Source organism: Sus scrofa, chromosome 7, assembly GCF_000003025.6.
Source record: "Sus scrofa isolate TJ Tabasco breed Duroc chromosome 7, Sscrofa11.1, whole genome shotgun sequence".
NCBI classification, from domain to species: domain Eukaryota; kingdom Metazoa; phylum Chordata; class Mammalia; order Artiodactyla; family Suidae; genus Sus; species Sus scrofa.
Window position 1 is genome coordinate 74,582,586 of NC_010449.5, and position 18,749 is coordinate 74,601,334.

Sequence of the window (18,749 nt, forward strand, 5' to 3'; positions counted from 1 at the left end):
GTGGCTTCTCTTAACACTAGGGAACAGCTCAAGAGTTTGGAGACTGAGAGGTATGAGTTTGAATCTTGACTCAGCTGGTTATTAGCTGTGGTGTGCTGGTAAATGTTTAACAACAGATTCTTACAGTAAATAAGTAAGGCCTTAGTTTGTAATATGTGCCAATTTTTGTGGTGTAAATACTTCCACCATGGCTGATTTTAAGCTACCGATGTGTTGTGACTAAACGCAAATCTGGGAAGAGTTAGTCCTATTGGCTCTCATAGCCTGTATAAGCTGACATCCAGCTCATCAGTAACAAAGGTAAACACCAGTTTCACCATCTGTATGAAAGGGATATGATATTTTGCAGGGTCATTATAGAGACTGAAGCAATAATGGCAAAATAACCAAGGCAGAGCCTAACCCACATTGGGAGCTCAATAAAAGATCACTACATATTATCATTTTAATCAGGGCTTTAAGGAAGTGACTTCACATTGCTGGGCACTCCAAGAAGTCAGAGCCTCCACCTTGAAAATTTAACAACTAAATATTATTACACAAGTGTCTAGAGAATGGATCCATGCTAATCAAATGCATAAAGGGCAGTTATATAAATCAATATTCCAATTTACTACCTTAATTTAATGTGTACATAGAATAATAATTTTTCAAATCTAAATTGGGTTGCACAGTCTAATAAAGGATTTTGTCTTGTGGTTTAGGAATGTGTTTATATGCAAAGTGATACAAAAGCATGTGTTAATTATACTTAAATATGCTTAACTAATGATCTGGATTAAAAATTAAATTGGAGCTGCCCCCAGAAAGTCCCAGACTTATGCTGATATTAAGCATATTCCTGGCCTGGTGCTCTGCACCTGTCTCCTAGCAAACAGCTAGCTCTCACACTGACCCTGTGGAAGGTGAGATGGATGGACATTATCTTAAGCGTAGAGTACATTTAATCACCCTTGAGGGAGTCCTGCTAGGAGTTTCCCCAATCACAACTATAATGACAGATTTTAAACTCACTGAGTAAGGGCAGAAGGATGGAGATTACTGGTTCCATTTAATTGTTATGCAAATTGACACAGAGATAAGGGCAAATAGAAAATTTACCAGGAGAGGAAAGACTAGAATTCAGATATCTGATGCACACATTAGTGCTCTTTCTTCTGCTCCTCAGATAATCAGTAAAAACCACTCAGTTCAGTTCAAGGAAAAAAAACACATAAGTAGGTAAATATTGAGAGAGAGAATGAGAGAGAATTTCTGTGATGGAGGTGATGGAAGCATATACAGGATGTGACGGAAACACTAACAGAAGAAAACTAACTCAGTCTAGAAGGGGAGATTGTAATGGGTACAGATGGAGGAGGTTTTAGATACAGGGACCTCTGATCTGAGTTCTTATAGGATGAGTAAAAATTACCTCAGAAAAGAGGGACATTACAGGCTGGGTTCACCAGGAAGCAGATTCTAAGGTAGGGATTAGCACATGAGATATTAGAGAAAGCTTGGGATCAGAAGGGCATAGGACTGGGGAGAGGGAGGAGTTGAGCAGTGGTACAATCCAGACAAAGTCTTCAGTCAGCCCCATGGAACTCTAGAATAGATGTGGAAACTTCAGAGCTTTTCCAAGTAGGAGTGTGGACCATCATGTGGATCAGTCATTGGATGAAAACTGTCCCCACAAGAAGGTGTGACTTAGGATGAGTAATTTTCTTTAAAAGATGGCTATTTCCCAACAGCAATTCCAGGTGATGGGGAAAGGAGCCCCTCATGCCTGAAGCAACCACCACAAAGAGAGAAGGGTTTTCTACCCAGACAAAAGCAATGAAGAAAGAAACACGTGTGCTGCATGATGCAAGTGGTTCGGTGTTTGTCATGGAAAGGGTTTCGTGGGAAGATTTGACAACAGAAGCAGCTATCTGTGTATAGAGGGTTTACTTGGAAGTGTCTCAGGAACAAAAAGAGTCCATCTCCTTTGATCACTCAGGGCACCAATTTTCACAAACAGGATTGCCAGAAGACCAACTCTGAAATGGATATTTACATGCAGGAAAGAGATTTTACATTCCTCTTGCTCAGAAACAGTACCTGTAAGTAAGTGAGGGCAGGAGGGTTGAGTTTAGTCCCATGAGGGCTCTGAAACTTAAGATGGCCCTTTAGAGACAGATTAGAGAAATATTAGGAGAAAAAAATTAAAAGATATGAGGAGTGAGAGAGAGAGCACCAAAGTTTGTCTACTAGAATTCTAGTTTGGATGCCTGGATGGATGGAGGCTAAAGAAAAAAAAAAAATTAAGGGAGAATTTTGAAAGAGAACCATTTTGAGAAAAAGGAGGAAGGCACATTTTTAGCCTGAGTTTGAGGTGAAAATCCCCATAGGGAGTTGGGTTTACGATAATGAAGTTGGGGGAAGCAGCCTAGCCTAGGATTGGATGACTCAATGAGAGCACTTGGGACAGTGAGTGAGATAAGAGGCCAAGGATGGCACCAGGGAACAACAACATTTAAAGTAAGTAAAGAGAAGTTCCCATTGTGGCTCAGCAGGATAAGGACACGACATAGTCTCCATGAGGATTTGCATTCAACCTGGCCTCACTCAGTGGGTTAAGGATCTGGCATTGCCACCATAGTGGCATAGGTTGTGGATGCTGCTCGGATCTGGTGTTGCCATAGCTGTGGTGTAGGCCAGCAGCTGCAGCTCGAATTCAACCCCTAGACCAGTAACTTCCATATGCCACAGGTACGGCCATTAAAAAAAAAATAATAATAAAGTCATCAAAGGAGACAGATCTTCTGAAAGGAGACATAAGAAATTATCCTAGGTAGCAAGAGAAGGGATTTGAGAAAGCCAAGAAAAGAGGAATGTAAGTGGGCAGAAAGGTTTGGAAAGAAAAATGTGGGGGGTTTGTATCTGCTGAATTTTAGGGTCATTGTGCTCTTAAAATAGTTTAGTATTTCTTTTTTTTTTTTTTTTTGTCCTTTTGCCATTTCTTAGGCCACTCCCACAGCATATGGAAGTTCCCAGGCTAGGGGTCCAATTGGAGCTGTAGCCGCCAGCCTACGCCAGAGCCACAGGAACGCAGGATCCGAGCCATGTCTGCAACCTACACCACAGCTCACGACAATGCTGGATTCATAACCCACTGAGCAAGGCCAGGGATCGACCTCATGGTTCCTAGTCGGATTCATTAACCACTGAGTCATGATGGGAACTCCAAGTTTAGTATTTCTTAAAAATTGTTCAGTGATGGGACTGGGGAAAATAAATCAGATTACAATAAAGTGAGAAATTTATGGAAGTGAGAATTTATGGGAGGTAGGCACAAAAATCACCACATCCATGGCGTGATTGTGTAGGTCAGGGTGGGGAGGGTTCTCTTTAACTCTTAACATTAACATTTAACTTCTAACTTTACAATCACAATAATATCATAGAGGAAAGAAATTACTGAAGTTCCCTAGCCTCCCTCTCACTGGAATCAATAGGAAACAGCTAATTATTGCTTCTGAATGAGCAAGTATCTCTTTTCATAATGGAGACATTTAGATGTTCTGCTAATCAACTGCTTAGACTGGTTGAACATCTGTGGGTGCTTTATCTTCGTTAATGGGGATATTTCAAAGAACCCAGCTTGAGGGAATTTTATGACTGGGCGAGTTTTATTCAGTGCTGGGTTTCCTACCTCCTACTCTATTAAACCCTTTTCTTTCATTCCCCTCCTCCACTCTCTTAAGTTACCTCTTTCTCCTACTTCTGCTGTTGGAAAATACTTCAGTTTACCTGAATACAAAACTATATGTATTTATATGTTTGTCTCCCTTATGTTTATATACTTACATTGTTTTTATTCATATAAATTCCATTTATTTAGTTATTAATTTTGTCTGAATCAACTTATGATTTAATTAGGATCTTAGAAAGGGAAAGGCTGGCAGTATTTCTTAATGGGGAAGAGGAAGTGAAGACATGGCTATTAGCTGTGAGTCTGTGAACCACATCAACTGGAATTACAGAAGGGCTCTATAAGCTTCCAGAAGTTGAGACTGTAGTGTCAATCACTTTTTCCTTCTGCAGTACTCAGCAGGACACTTCTGTGTGTGAATTTTTAATTCATTTTGTCTGGTTGTATTGCTGCTGCTGCCAAGACCACTGACAGTGCTGATGACGTTGCAGAAGGAGGATGCACTGATAGCCGTCTGAACTCTTCTTTTGACTTCTTGCCAGATTTAACTCCATGTCTTTCTTAATAATCATGGTTTTAGGGCCTGAGAGTATGCCCAACCATTCTTAGGTGTCAGCAACCTGGAAGGACTTCATTGGGTTTTAGCAGGCAGCAGAGTCATATTCCCTTCAAATATCTTAAGTTTCTTACCCCTAATGATCTCACAGGGGTAGGAAACACTTTTCCTGGCAGGGCTCTCAAGCTTCTCTGCAGGAGACTTTACTACAGCTCTCTTCTCACTCACTCATTTATTCATTTTGTTAACCAGTATTTATTGAGTAGCCACTATTTTTCAGGCACTAGAAACTACCACCATGGAGATACAGCACTGAAATATACTGTCCCTAGCTTCATGAATATCATATTCGACTGGAGGAGAGGCAAGATGGCGGAAGGGTAGGGGAATGCACTCGCCCTCTCCCACAAACACAACAAAAAAAAAATACCTACACATAAAATGACTTACACAGAACATCAACTGAATGCTGGCAGAAGAACTTAAACCTCCAAAAATGGCAAGAATCTCTTGACATAACTGGGTAAAACAAAAGAAAAGAGGAGAGAGAGAGAATGGGAATCAGGATGGTACTAGCACTCCCAAGAGGGAGCTGTGAAGGAGAAAGGGAACCCACACCCTGGGAAGCCACCTAACCAAGTGAAAGATCAGCCGGGTTGGAGGGATCTCCAAGATGCTGGGGAAAGCGCAGTAGCGTGTCTGAGAACTGAAAAGCAGAGTGAGAGCGGTAGAGACCATCTGAACCACTGGCACAGACACCAAAGACAGATGCTTGGGTGAGGGCTGGGCGCTGAGACCTAGGCTCCAAAGAAGAAACACACAAGCAAGATGAAGAAGCACAGAAACGATTCCTAGCTAAAGCAACAGGAGAATTCACCTAAAGCAGTCAACAATGAAACAGTCTGACAGACTTGGAGTTCAAAAGGGAGATAGTGAAAATACCGAAGGAATTAAGAGATGATATGAACGGTAATGCAGACTCCCTCAGAAAGAAATTAGAAAATATAAGGAGAAGCCAAGAAAAACCAGAAAATTCATTTGCAGAGATACAAACTGAGCTAAGGGCAATAAAAACCAGAATGAATAGCGCAGAGGAACAAATTAGTCATGTAGAAGACAGAATGAAAATCACCCAAACAGGATGGCAGACAGAAAATCAAATGAAAAAACATGAAAGCAATGTAAGAGATCTATGGGATAATTTCAGTGGGCCAATCTACACATAACAGGAATTCCAGAAGGAGAAGAAAAAGAAAAGGGGGTTGAAAATATATTTGAAGAAATTATCACTGGAAACTTTCCAATTCTAAAGGATACTGATTTCAAGATACAGGAAGCACAGAGGGCCCCAAAACAAGTTGAACCCAAAGAGACCCACACCAAGACCTAATATAATAAAAATGGCAAAAGTTAATGATAAAGAGAGGATTCTAAAGGCAGCAAGAGAAAAGCAAAGTGTCAATTATAAGGGAAGCCCCATAAGGCTATCAGCTGATTTCTCTACAGAAACTCTACAAGCCAGGAGGGAATGGCAAGAGATATTTAAAGCTCTGAAAGGAAACAATCTGCAACCTAGAATACTCTATCCAGCAAGAAAATCATTTAAAATAGAAGGGGAAATTAAAAATTTTTCCAACAAACAAAAACTAAAAGACTACAGCAATACAAAACCCATTCTAAAAGAAATACTGAAAGGGCTTCTCAAAATTAAGGAAAAAAAAAAAAAAAGAGGAAGAACTAGGATGGAGGAAACCACAGAGAGCAGGCACTCAAACAATCCAGCATAGATCTAATCATGAAAAATGTTTAAAATAAAATAAAATTTAAACAAAGGAGACATCAAAATCATAGAATGTGAGCAAGAGAAGTAAGGAAATAGATTCTTCTCTCTTCTTTTTTTTTTAACTTCATTATGATAATGAAGTGTTTGAACCTACAGGACTATCAGGCTAAAACACACAATTATAGGAAGGGGTTAACCATACTTAAAAAACAGGGCAACCACAAATCAAAACCAAACATTACATTCACAAAAAAATGAAAAGTACGGAATTCCCATCGTGGCGCAGTACTTAACAAATCCGACTAGGAACCATGAGGTTGCGGGTTCGGTCCCTGCCCTTGCTCAGTGGGTGGATGATCCAGCGTTGCTGTGAGCTGTGATGCAGGTTGCAGATGTGGCTCGGATCCCGCGTTGCTATGGCTCTGGTGTAGGCTGGTGGCTACGGCTCCGATTAGACCCCTAGCTTGGGAATCTCTATATGCCGCAGAAGTGGCCCAACAAATAGCAAAGACAAAAAAAAAAAAAAAAAAATGAAAGTACTTCAGCATAAAATAAATGGAGACCATCCAACCAAAAAAAAAAAAAAAAAAAGGAAGAATGGAGAAACAACGAATCAGCTGGAAAACAAGATCTAAGATGGCAATAAATACATACTTATCAATATGTAATTTATCAATATCTATCAATAATTACCTTAAATGTCAATGGACTGAATGCTCGAATCAAAACACACAGAGTAGAAGATTGGATAAAAAAGCAAAAACCTACAATCTGCTCTCTACAAGAGACTCACCTTAGGAAAAAGGACACATACCGATTGAAAGTGAGGGAATGGGAAAAGATACTTTAAGCCAATAGACAGGATAGGAAAGCAGGAGTTCCAATACTCATGTCAGACAAAATAGACTTTAAAACAAAGGCCATGAAGAAAGACAAAGAAGGATGATATTTAATGGTAAAAGGATCCATTCAAGAAGAGGATATTACAATCATCAGTACATATGCCCCTAATACAGGAGCACCCAGATACCTACAACAAATATTAACAGACATAAAAGGAGAAATTCATGGGAATACAATCATAGCAGGAGTCTTTAACACCCCACTCACATCAACGGATAGATCCTCTAGAAAGAAAATCAATAAGGCAACAGACATCCTAAAGGACACAATAGAACGGTTAGACCTAATCGACATTTTCACATTTTCAGGACATTACTTCCAAAAAAACCACAGTACACATTCCTCTCAAGTGCGTGTGGAACATTCTCAAGAATTGACCACACACTGGGGCACAAAGCTAACCTCAACAAATTTAAGAGTACAGAAATTATGTCACCTATCTTCTCTGACCACAATGGCATGAAACTAGAAATCAACCACAGGAAAAGAAATGAGGAAAAAACCTACTACATGGAGACCAAACAACATGCTACTAAAAAACCAATGGGTCAATGAGGAAATCAAGAAGGAAACTTAAAAATACCTCGAGGCAAATGATAATGAAGACACAACCGCTCCCAAATCTATGGGACGCAGCAAAAGCAGTGCTCAGAGGGCAATTCATACCAATACAGGCCTTCCTCAAAAAAGAAGAAAGATCTCAAACTGACAACTTAACCCACCACCTAAATGAATTAGAAAAAGAACCAACCTAACCTCAGCAAAAGGAAGGAAATGATAAAGATCAAAGAGGAAACCAATAAAATAGAGATTCAAAAAACAAGAGAAAAAAATGATAAAAACCAAGAGCTGGTTCTTTGAAAAGGTAAACAAAATTGACAAACCTCTGGCCAGCTCAACAAGAAGAGGAGAGAAAAAACCCACATAAACAACATGAGAGATGAAAAAGGAGAAATCACAATGGATACTGCAAAAACACAAAAAACCATATGAGAATACTATGCACAATTGTACGCCAATAAACTCGACAACCTAGAAGGAAAGGACAACTTACTAGATACAGCCTGGCAAAACTGAATCAAGAAGAAACAGACCAACTGAACAAACCGATCACTAGAAATGAAATTGATTATGTCGTAAAAACACTCCCTACAGATAAAAGTCCAGGGCCAGATGGCTTCATAGGCGAATTCAACCAAACATACAAAGAGGATCTGGTGCCCATCCTCCTTAAACTTTTTGGAAAGGTTGAAGAAGAAGCAACACTCCCAAAGACATTCCAGGATGCCCCCATTACCCTAATTCCAAAACCAGACAAAGATAACACCAAAAAAAGGGAAACTATCTGCCGATATATTTGAACAATACAGAAGCAAAAATTCTCAACAAAATTTTAGCCAACCAAATTCGTCAACAAAAAGATTGTACACCATGACTGGTGGGATTCATCCCAGGTTCACAAGGATGGTTCAACATACACAAAGAAAAGAAAAGTCAAAAACCACATGATCACCTCAACTGATGCAGAAAAGCTTTTGACAAAGTCCAACATCCATTCATGATCAAAACTCTCACAAAAGTGGGTACAGAGGGAACATTCCTTAACATCATCAAAGCCATTGACGACAAACCCACAGCAAACATAATACTCAATGGAGAAAAACTGACAGCCGCCTCACTGAAATCTGGAACACGACACAGATGCCCACTCTCACCACTGCTACTCAACATAGTAATCGAAGTCCTAGCTACAGCAATTAGACAAACAAAAGAAATAAAAGGCATCCAAATAGGAAGAGAAGAGGCAAAACTGTCACTGTATGCAGACGACATGATACTATACATAGAAAACCCTAAGGACTCCACACAAAAACTACCTGAACTGATCAACAAATTCAGCAAAGTAGCAGGATACAAGATTAGCATTCAGAAATCCATCACCTTTCTGTATACTAACAATGAAACTTTAGAAAAGGAATACAAAAAATACAATACCTTTTAAAATTGCACCCCCAAAAATCCAATACCTGGGAATACACCTGACCAAGGAGGTAAAGGACTTACATGCTGAGAACTATGAAACATTCACCAAGGACATCAAAGAAGATACAAAGAAATGGAAAGATATCCCATGCTCCTGGGCTGGAAAAATCAATAGTGTAAAAACGCCATACTACTACCCAAAGCTATCTACGGATTCAGTGCAAGCCCTATCAAACTACCCATGACATTTTTCACAGCACTAGAACAAACCGTCCAAAAATTTTATACGGAACCACAAAAGACCCAGAATTGCCAAAGCAATCCTGAGGAACAAAAGCCAAGCAGAAGGCATAACTCTCCCAGACTTCGGGCAATATTACAAAGCCACAGTCATCAAGACAGTGTGGTACTGGCACCAAAACAGACACACAGACCCATGGAACTGAATGGAGAACCCAGAAATAAACCCAGACACCTACGGTCAATTAGTCTTTGACAAAGGAGGCAAGAACATAAAATGGGAAAAAGACAGTCCATTCAGCAAGCATTGCTGGGAAACCTGGACAGCCGCATGCACATCCATGACACTAGAACACACCCTCACACCATGCACCAAAATTAACTCAAAACGCTGAAAGCCTGAAACATAAGACAAGACACCATCAAACTCCTGGAAGAGAACACAGGCAAAACATTCTCTGACATCAACCTTACCAACGTTTTCTCAGGTCAGTCTCCCAAAGCAACAGAAATAAAAAGCAAAAATAAACCAATGGGACCTGGTCAACCTGACAGGCTTTTCACCACAAAGGAACCCAAAAAGAAAACAAAAAGACAACTTACAGAGGGGGAGAAAATAGTGTCAAATGATGCAACGGACAAGGGCTTAATCTCTAGAATATACAAGCAACTTATACAACTCAACAGCAAAAAAAGACAACAACCCAGTGGAAAAATGGGCAAAACACCTGAATACGCATTTCTCCAAGGAAGATATACAGATGGCCAGCAAGCACATGAAAAAATGATGCTCAACATCCCTGAGTATTAGAGAAATGCAAATCAAAACTACCACGAGATACCACCTCACACCAGTCAGAAGGGCCATCATTAATAAGTTCACAAATAACAAGCGCTGGAGAGCGTGTGGAGAAAAGGGAACCCTCTTGCGCTATTGGTGGGAATGTAAGCTGGTACAGCCACTATGGAGAATAGTATGGAGGTACCTTAGAAAACGATACATAGAACTACCATATGACCCAGCAATCCCACTCTTGGGCATATATCCGGACAAAACTTTCCTTGAAAAAGACACATGCACCCACATGTTCATTGCAGCACTATTCACAACAGCCAAGACATGGAAACAACCCAAATGTCCATTGACGGATGATTGGATTAGGAAGATGTGGTACATATACACAATGGAATACTACTCAGCCATAAAAAAGAATGAAATAATACCATCTGCAGGAACATGGATGGAACTAGAGACTCACACTGAGCGAAGTCAGTCAGAAAGAGAGAGACAAATAGTATATGATACCACTTATATCTGAAATCTAATATACTGCACACATGAACCTTTACATAGAAAAGGAAATCATAGACTTAGCAAATAGATTCGTGGTTTCCAAGGGCGTGGGAGAGGGAGAGAGATGGATTGGGAATTTGGGGTTAATAGAATCAAACTATTGCCTTTGGAATGGATAAGCAATAAGATCCTGCTGTGTAGCACTGGGAACTATATATAATCAGTTATTATGGAGCATGGTAATGTAAGAAAAACAATTGTACAGTTATATGTTTAACTGGGTCACCATGCCATACAGTAGAAAACTGACAGAGCAGTGTAAACCAGGTATAATGAAAAAAATATAAATATCATTATATATAAAAAGAATGAAATAATGTCATTTGTAGCAACATGGATGGACCTAGAGATTGTCATAGTAAGTGAATTAAGTCAAAGTTATCCTACGATATGACTTACATGTGGCATCTGAAAAAAAAATACAAGTGAACTTATTTGCATAAGAGAAACAGATTCACAGTCTTTGAAAACAAACTTACAGTCACCAAAGGGGACAGGTGGATGAGGAATGCAGTGAGAGTTTGGGATTGGCATATACACACTGTGGTATATGGAATGACTGGCCAATGGGGAACTTCTGCAGAGCACAGGGAACTCTATCCAATATTCTGTGATAATCCATATTTGAAAAGAATCTGAAAAAAAATAGATGTGCATATATGTATAAAAGAATCACTTTGTTGTCAGCAGAAATTACCACAACATTGTAAATTACACTTGGATAAAACTTAAAAAGGAGAGAAAAAATAAAAAATATCTTAGACAAGCAAAAACTAAGAATACAGCAATACTAAACCTATTCTAAAAGATATATTGAAAAGACTCCTCTAAACAGAAAATTAAGAAGATATATGATGGATGAAATCATAATTGGAAAGCAATCACTTAAGTAAATTGTACATAGACCAAAAAGATAAAAACCTATTTGTCAACGTGATGCTTAATACAAGTACCAGCCAAAGGGTAAATGCAAAAAAGTTTAAAAAAAAAAGATATCAAAATAATAAAATAGGGGAAATACAATAATCTAGACTATTTCTTAGAATGTGTTTGACTATATGGCTACCAGTCTAAAGCAAATAGATATAGGAAGGGCTTAACATAACTAAAGGGCATCCACAAATCAAAAACAAACAATGGATTAAAAAAAAACCAAAAAGAAGATGACACGAGCATAAAAAAAAGGAAATCATCAAACTTCCAAAAAGAAAAGGAGAGGAACAAAGAAGAAAACATAGAATCAACTGGAAAACAAGGTTTAAAACTGCAATGAATACATACGTAACAATAATTACCTTAAATGTCAGGAGTTTCCAACGTGGCTCAGTGGTAACAAACCCAGCTAGTATCCAAGAGGATGAGGGTCCAATCCCAAACATTGCCATGAGGTGCAATGTAGCTCACAGACGTGGCTCAGATCTGGCACTGCTGTGGCTAGGGCTGTGGCCGTGGCCAGCAGCTGCAGCTCTAATTGAACCCCTAGCCTGGGAACATCCATATGATGTGGGTGTAGTCCTATAAAATTAACAATAATAACAACAACCTTAAATGTCAATGGACAAATGTTCCCATCAAAAAACAAAGAGAGAAGACAAAGAGTAGCTTGACTGGATTAAAAAAACCCCAGGAGTCTTACAACATACTGCCTACAATTTAGACCCACATTAGGGCAAAGGACACACATAGATTGAAAGTTAGGGGATAGAAAAAGATATTTCATGCAAATGGAAATGAAAAGAAAGGAGGGGTCACAATACTCCTATCAGGCAAAATACTTTAAAACAGAGGCATTTAAAAAAAGATAGAAAAGGACACTATTTAATGATAAAAGGATCAATTAAAGAAGAGATTACACTCATTAACATATATGCAACTACTATAAGAGCACCCAAATATTAAAACAAATACTAACAGTCATAAAAGGTGAAATTAATGGGAAGACAATAATAGTAGGAGATTTCGACATCCCACTCACATCAATGGACATATCTTTTAGACATAAAATCAATAAGGCAAAAAAGATCCTAAATTACACAATAGAAAAGTTACACTTGATATTTTCAGGAAATTACATCCAAAAAAAAACAGAATATACATTCTTTTCAAGGGCATATGGAACATTCTCTAGGATTGATCCCATACTAGGGCACACAAAACTAACCTCAACAAATCTAAGAGCATAAAAATTATTTCAAGCATCTTTTCTGACCACAAAGGCATGAAATCAAAAATCAACCACAGCAAAAGAAATGAGAAAAAACCTACTACATGGAGACAAACATTTTACCAAAAAAAAATCAAAGTGTCAATAAGGAAATTTAAAAAACAACTTGAGACAAACAATAATGAAAACACAACCATATAAATCTATAGGATGCAGCAAAGGCAGTCCTAAGATGATAGTTCATAGCAATACAGGTCTTGAAAGAAAGAAAGAAATCAAATAAACAACCTAACCTACCACTTAAAACAATTAGGAAAACAAACAAAACCTAAAGTCAGCAGAAGGAATAATAAAGATCAGAGAAGAAATAAATAAAATCAAAAAAATTTAAATACAATAGAAAAAGTCAGTAAAACCAAAAGCTTGTTTTTTGAAAGGGTAAACAAAATCAACAAACTTTTGGCCAGGTTCACGAAGAAGAAAAGAGGACCCCCCCCCAAAAAAAAATAAGAAATTAAAGAGAAGAAATAACTACCAATCCTGTAGAAATACAAAAAACACAAGAGAATACTATGAACAATTATATGCCATCAAATTGGACAACCTAAATAAATGGACAAGTTTATGGAAACATACAGCCCACCAATACTGAATCAAGAAGAAATAAACAGTTTGAACAGAGCTATCACTAAAGGTGAAATAAAATGTTTAAAGAAAAAAAAAAAAACTCCCTGCAAACAAAAGTCTAGAACTAGATAGCTTCACTGCAGAACTCTACCAAACATAAGAACAATTTATACCAATCCTTCTCAAACTTGTCCAAAAGACTCAATAGGAGGGAACACTTCCAAAGACATTCTATGAAGCCATCATCAGCCTGACACCAAAACCAGAAAAAGACACTACCAAATAAGAAAAAATTACAGGCCAGTATGTTTGACAAATACAGATACAAAATGCTCAACAAAATATTAGCAAATCAAATTCAACACATTAAAAAAGAGCACAGACCATGATAAATTTGTCACAAGGATGGTTTAACATAGGCAAATCAATGGTATACACCACAACAACAAAAGAAAAAATATAAACAACATGATCATCCCAACAGATATAGAAAAGGCATTTGATAAAATTCAACACCCATTCATAGTAAAAAAAAAAAAAAAAAAAACTTATGAAAGTGTGTAAAAAGTGAACATATCTCAACACGATAAAAGCTATTTATGACAAACCCACAGCCAATGTAATACTCAATGGTGAAAAGCTAAAAGCCTCCCAATGAGATCTGTCACACGACAAAGATGCCCACTCTCCCAGTTCTTTTCAACATAGTATTGGAAATCCTAGCCAAAGCAAACAGACAAGAAAAAGAAATAAAAAGTATCCAATTTGGAAGAGAGGAGGTAATTATCATTATATGCAGATTATGTGAGATTACATATAGGAAACCCTAAAGACTACACACAAAAACTACTAGAAATGATAAACGAATTCAGAAAGGTAGCAGGATATAAGATTAACATAGAGAAATCTGGTGTATTTCTTTACAGTAACAAGGAAATATCAGAAAGGGAAATTAAAAAAAAAACTTTTGAAACTCCATCAAAAAAAAAAAAAAAAACACTTAGGAATAATCCAACCCCAAAGTGAAAAACTTACATGCTCAGAACTATAAAACACTGATAAACGAAACTGAAAATGATTCAAAGAAATGGAAAGACATCTCATGCTCTTGGATTTGAAGAATTAGTATTGTTAACATAGGCATCCTATCCAAAGAATCTACATATTTAATGTGATCCCTATTAAATTACTCAGAACATTTTTGACAGAACTAGAACAGAAAATCCTAAAATTTATTTAGAACTATAAAAGATCCAGAATGGCCAAAGCAATCCTGAGGGAAAATAACAAAGCTGGAGGCATAACCCTCTCAGACTTCAGACAATACTAGAAAGCTACAATCATCAATACAGCATGACACTGGCACATAAGCAAAGAAATATAGGTCAATGGAACAGGAGAGAAAGCCCAGAAATAAACCCATGTACCTATCATCAATCTTCAACAAAAGAGCCAAGAATATACAATGGAAAAAAGACAGTTTCTTTAGCAAGTGGTGCTGGGAAAGTTGGAGAGCCACATGCAAATCAATAAAGTTAGAACACTCCCTCACAACATACACAAAAACAAACTCAAAATGGTTTAAAAACTTAAATATAAGACATGACACCATGGCAAAACTTTCTCTGACATAAATGTACCAATGTTTTCTTAAATTAGTCTCCCAAGGCAATAGAAATAAAAGCAAAAATAAACAAATCAGACCTAATCAAACTTCTAAAGCTTTTGCACAGCAAAGAAATCATAAACAAAAATTAAAAGATAACTATAATATGGTAGAAAATATTCACAAATGATGCAATCAATTCCAAAAATACATAGATAATTCACACAACTCAGTAACAATTAAAGAACTCAGTTTAAAAAATGGGCAGAAGATCTAACAGACATTTGTCCAAAAAAGACATACAGATGGCCAAGAGCACATGAAAAGATGCTCAACACTGTTAATTATTAGAAACATGCAAACCAAAACTAAAATGAGCTATCAGCTCATACCAGTCAGACTAGCCATCATTAAAAAATTTACAAATAACAGGAGTTCCCATTGTGGCTCAGTGGTTAACGAATCCAACTAGGAACCACGAGGTTGCGGGTTCAATCCCTGCCCTTGCTCAGTGGGTTAATGATCCGGCGTTGCCGTGAGCCACATGGTGTAGGTTGCAGATGCAGCTTGGATGCCGTGTTGCTGTGGCTCTGGCGTAGGCCAGCAGCTACAGCTCCAATTCGACCCCTAGCCTGGGAACCTCCATATGCCATGGGAGCGGCCCAAGAAATGGCAAAAAGACAAAAAAAAAAAAAGTTTACAAATAATAAATGCTGGACAGGGTGTGGAGAAAAGGGACTGTTCCTACACTGTTGGTGGGACTGTAAATTGGAGAACAGTATGGCAGTTCCTTAAAAAGCTAAAAACAGAGTTCCCATATAATTCTGCAATCCCACTCCTCAGATAACCAGAGAAAACTCTAATTCAAAAAGATACATGAATCCTAATGTTTATGGCAGCACTCATTACAATAGCCAAGATATGGAAGGAACCTACATGTCCATCAGAAGATGAAGGTTTACCCCATAAGATTATCAGCTGACTTCTCTACAGAAACACTACAGGCCAGGAGGGAATGGCAAGAGATATTTAAAGTGCTAAAAGAAAAAATATGCAACCTAGAATACTCTATCCAGCAAGAATATCATTTAAAATAGAAGGGGAGGAGTTCCCGTCGTGGCGCAGTGGTTAACGAATCCGACTAGGAACCGTGAGGTTGCGGGTTCGATCCCTGCCCTTGCTCAGTGGGTTAACGATCCGGCGTTGCTGTGAGCTGTGATGTAGGTTGCAGACGCGGCTCGGATCCCGCGTTGCTGTGGCTCTGGCGTAGGCCGATGGCTACAGCTCCGATTCGACCCCTAGCCTGGGAACCTCCATATGCCGCGGGAGCGGCCCAAGAAATAGCAACAACAACAACAACAACAAAGACAAAAGACAAAAAATAAATAAATAAATAAATAAAATAGAAGGGGAAATAAAAATTTTTTCCAACAAACAAAAATTAAAAGAATACAGCAACACAAAACCCAGGCTAAAAGAAATACTGAAAGGGCTTCTCTAAACCAAAAAGAAAGGAAGGAAAGGGAAGAAAAGAAAAAAAAAAAGAAGAAGAAGAAGAGGAAGAATTAGACTGAGGAAACCACAATCAGAGAGCAGTCACTCAAATAAGCCAGCATACAGATTTAACCATTTACATGCTTCAAACAAAATAAAATTAAAAAGAAAAAAATAAAAAAGAGTCATCAAAATCATAAAATGTGGGCAAGGGATGTTAGAAAATAAATAACCCTTTTCGTTTGTTTGTATGTTTCTCTTCTTAATTTTAATATAGTAATGAAGTGTTTGAACTACAGGACCATCAGGCTAAAACACACAATTATAGGAAGGGGTTAGCATACTTAAAAAACAGGGCAACCACAAGCCAAAACCAAATATTGCATTTGCAAAAAATGAAAAAAAAAAAAAAACCACTCAAGCAGATAATAACAGGAGACCATCCAACCAAAAAAAAAGAATACAGAACCATAGAATCAATGGGAACACGAGGTTCAAAATGTCAATAAATAATCATCTATCAATTATCACCTTAAATGTCAATGGACTGAATGCCCCAATCAAAAGACACAGAGTGGCTGAGTGGATAAAAAGGCAAAAACCTCCAATATGCTGCCTACAAGAAACTCACCTTAGGACAAAGGATACATATAGACTGAAAGTGAAAGGGTGGGGAAAAATATTTCAAGCCAATAGACAGGACAGAAAAGCAGAGTCGCAACACTCAAATCAGACAAAATAGACTTTAAAACAAAAGACATAAAGAAAGACAAAGAAGGACACTACTTAATGATTAAGGAATCCATCCAAGGAGATGATGTTACTATCATCAACATATATGCCCCATATATAGGAGCACCCAGATACATACAACAAATATTAACAGACATAAAAGGAGAAATTCATGGGAATACAATCATAGTAGGAGACCTTAATACCCCACTCACATCAATGGACAGATCCTCTGGACAGAAAACCAATAAAGCAACAGAGATCCTAAAGGAAACAATAGAAAAGTTAGACTTAATTGATATCTTCAGGACACTACATCCAAAAAAAGCAGAATACACATTCTTCTCAAATGCTCATGGAACATTCTCAAGAATCAACCACATATTGGGACACAACGCGAATCTCAATAAATTTAGGAGCATAGAAATTATCTCAAGTATCTTCTCTGACCAAATGCCATGAAATTAGAAATAAACCATGGGAAAAGCAAAGAGAAAAAACCTACTACATGGAGATCAAACAACATGCTACTAAAAAACCAATGGGTCAATGAGGAAATCAAGAAGGAAATTAAAAACTACCTTGAAACAAATGATAATGAAGACACTACCTCTCAACATCTATGAGATGCTGCGAAAGCAGGGCTCAGAGGGAAATTTATAGCAATACAGGCCTTTCTCAAAAAAGAAGAAAGATCCCAAATTGACAAATTAACCCTCCACCTAAATGAATTAGAAAAAGAAGAACAAAAAAGACCTAAAGTCACAGAAGGAAGGAAATTATAAAGATCAAAGAAGAAATCAATAAAATAGAGACTCAAAAAACAATAGAGAAAATTAATAAAACCAAGAGCTGGTTCTTTGAAAAGGTAAACAAAATTGACAAACCCCTGGCCAGACTCACTAAAAAGAGGAGAGAAAGAACCCAAATAAACAAAATTATAAATGAAAAAGAAATCACAACGGAGACTGCAGAAATACAAAAAAACCATAAGAGAATACTATGAACAACTATATGGCAACAAGTTTGACAATCTGGAAGAAATGGACAATTTTCTAGAATCTTACAGCCTTCCAAAACTGAATCAAGAAGAAACAGACCAACTGAACAGACCAATCACTAGAAATGAAATTGAAGAGTTCATAAAATCACTCCCTACAAATAAAAGTCCAGGACCAGATGGCTTCACAGGCGAATTCTATCAAACATATAAAGAGGAATTGGTGCCCATCCTCCTGAAACTCTTTCAAAAGGTTGAAGAAGAAGGAATACTCCCAAAGACATTCCATGAGGCCACCATCACCCTCATTCCAAAACCAGACAGAGATACCACCAAAAAAGAAAACTATCGCCAATATCATTGATGAATATAGATGCAAAAATTCTCAACAAAATCTTAGCCAACCAAATCCAACAACATATCAAAAAAATCATACGCCATGACCAAGTAGGGTTCATCCCAGGTTCACAAGGATGGTTCAACATACGCAAATCAATCAGCATCATACACCACATTAACAAAAAAAAAGTCAAAAATCATATGGTCATCTCAATAGACGCAGAAAAAGCATTTGACAAAGTCCAACATCCATTCATGATCAAGACCCTCGCCAAAGTGGGTAGAGAGGGAA

At 37.7% G+C, this 18,749-nt stretch overlaps 1 long non-coding RNA gene across 1 annotated transcript in view; it reads right to left on the reverse strand.

Moving 5' to 3' along the window:
• The window catches only part of LOC110261587, an 86,813-nt gene that overhangs the window by 31,864 nt on the left and 36,200 nt on the right, over positions 1-18,749 (reverse strand). The gene's annotated exons all lie outside the window — the stretch shown is intronic.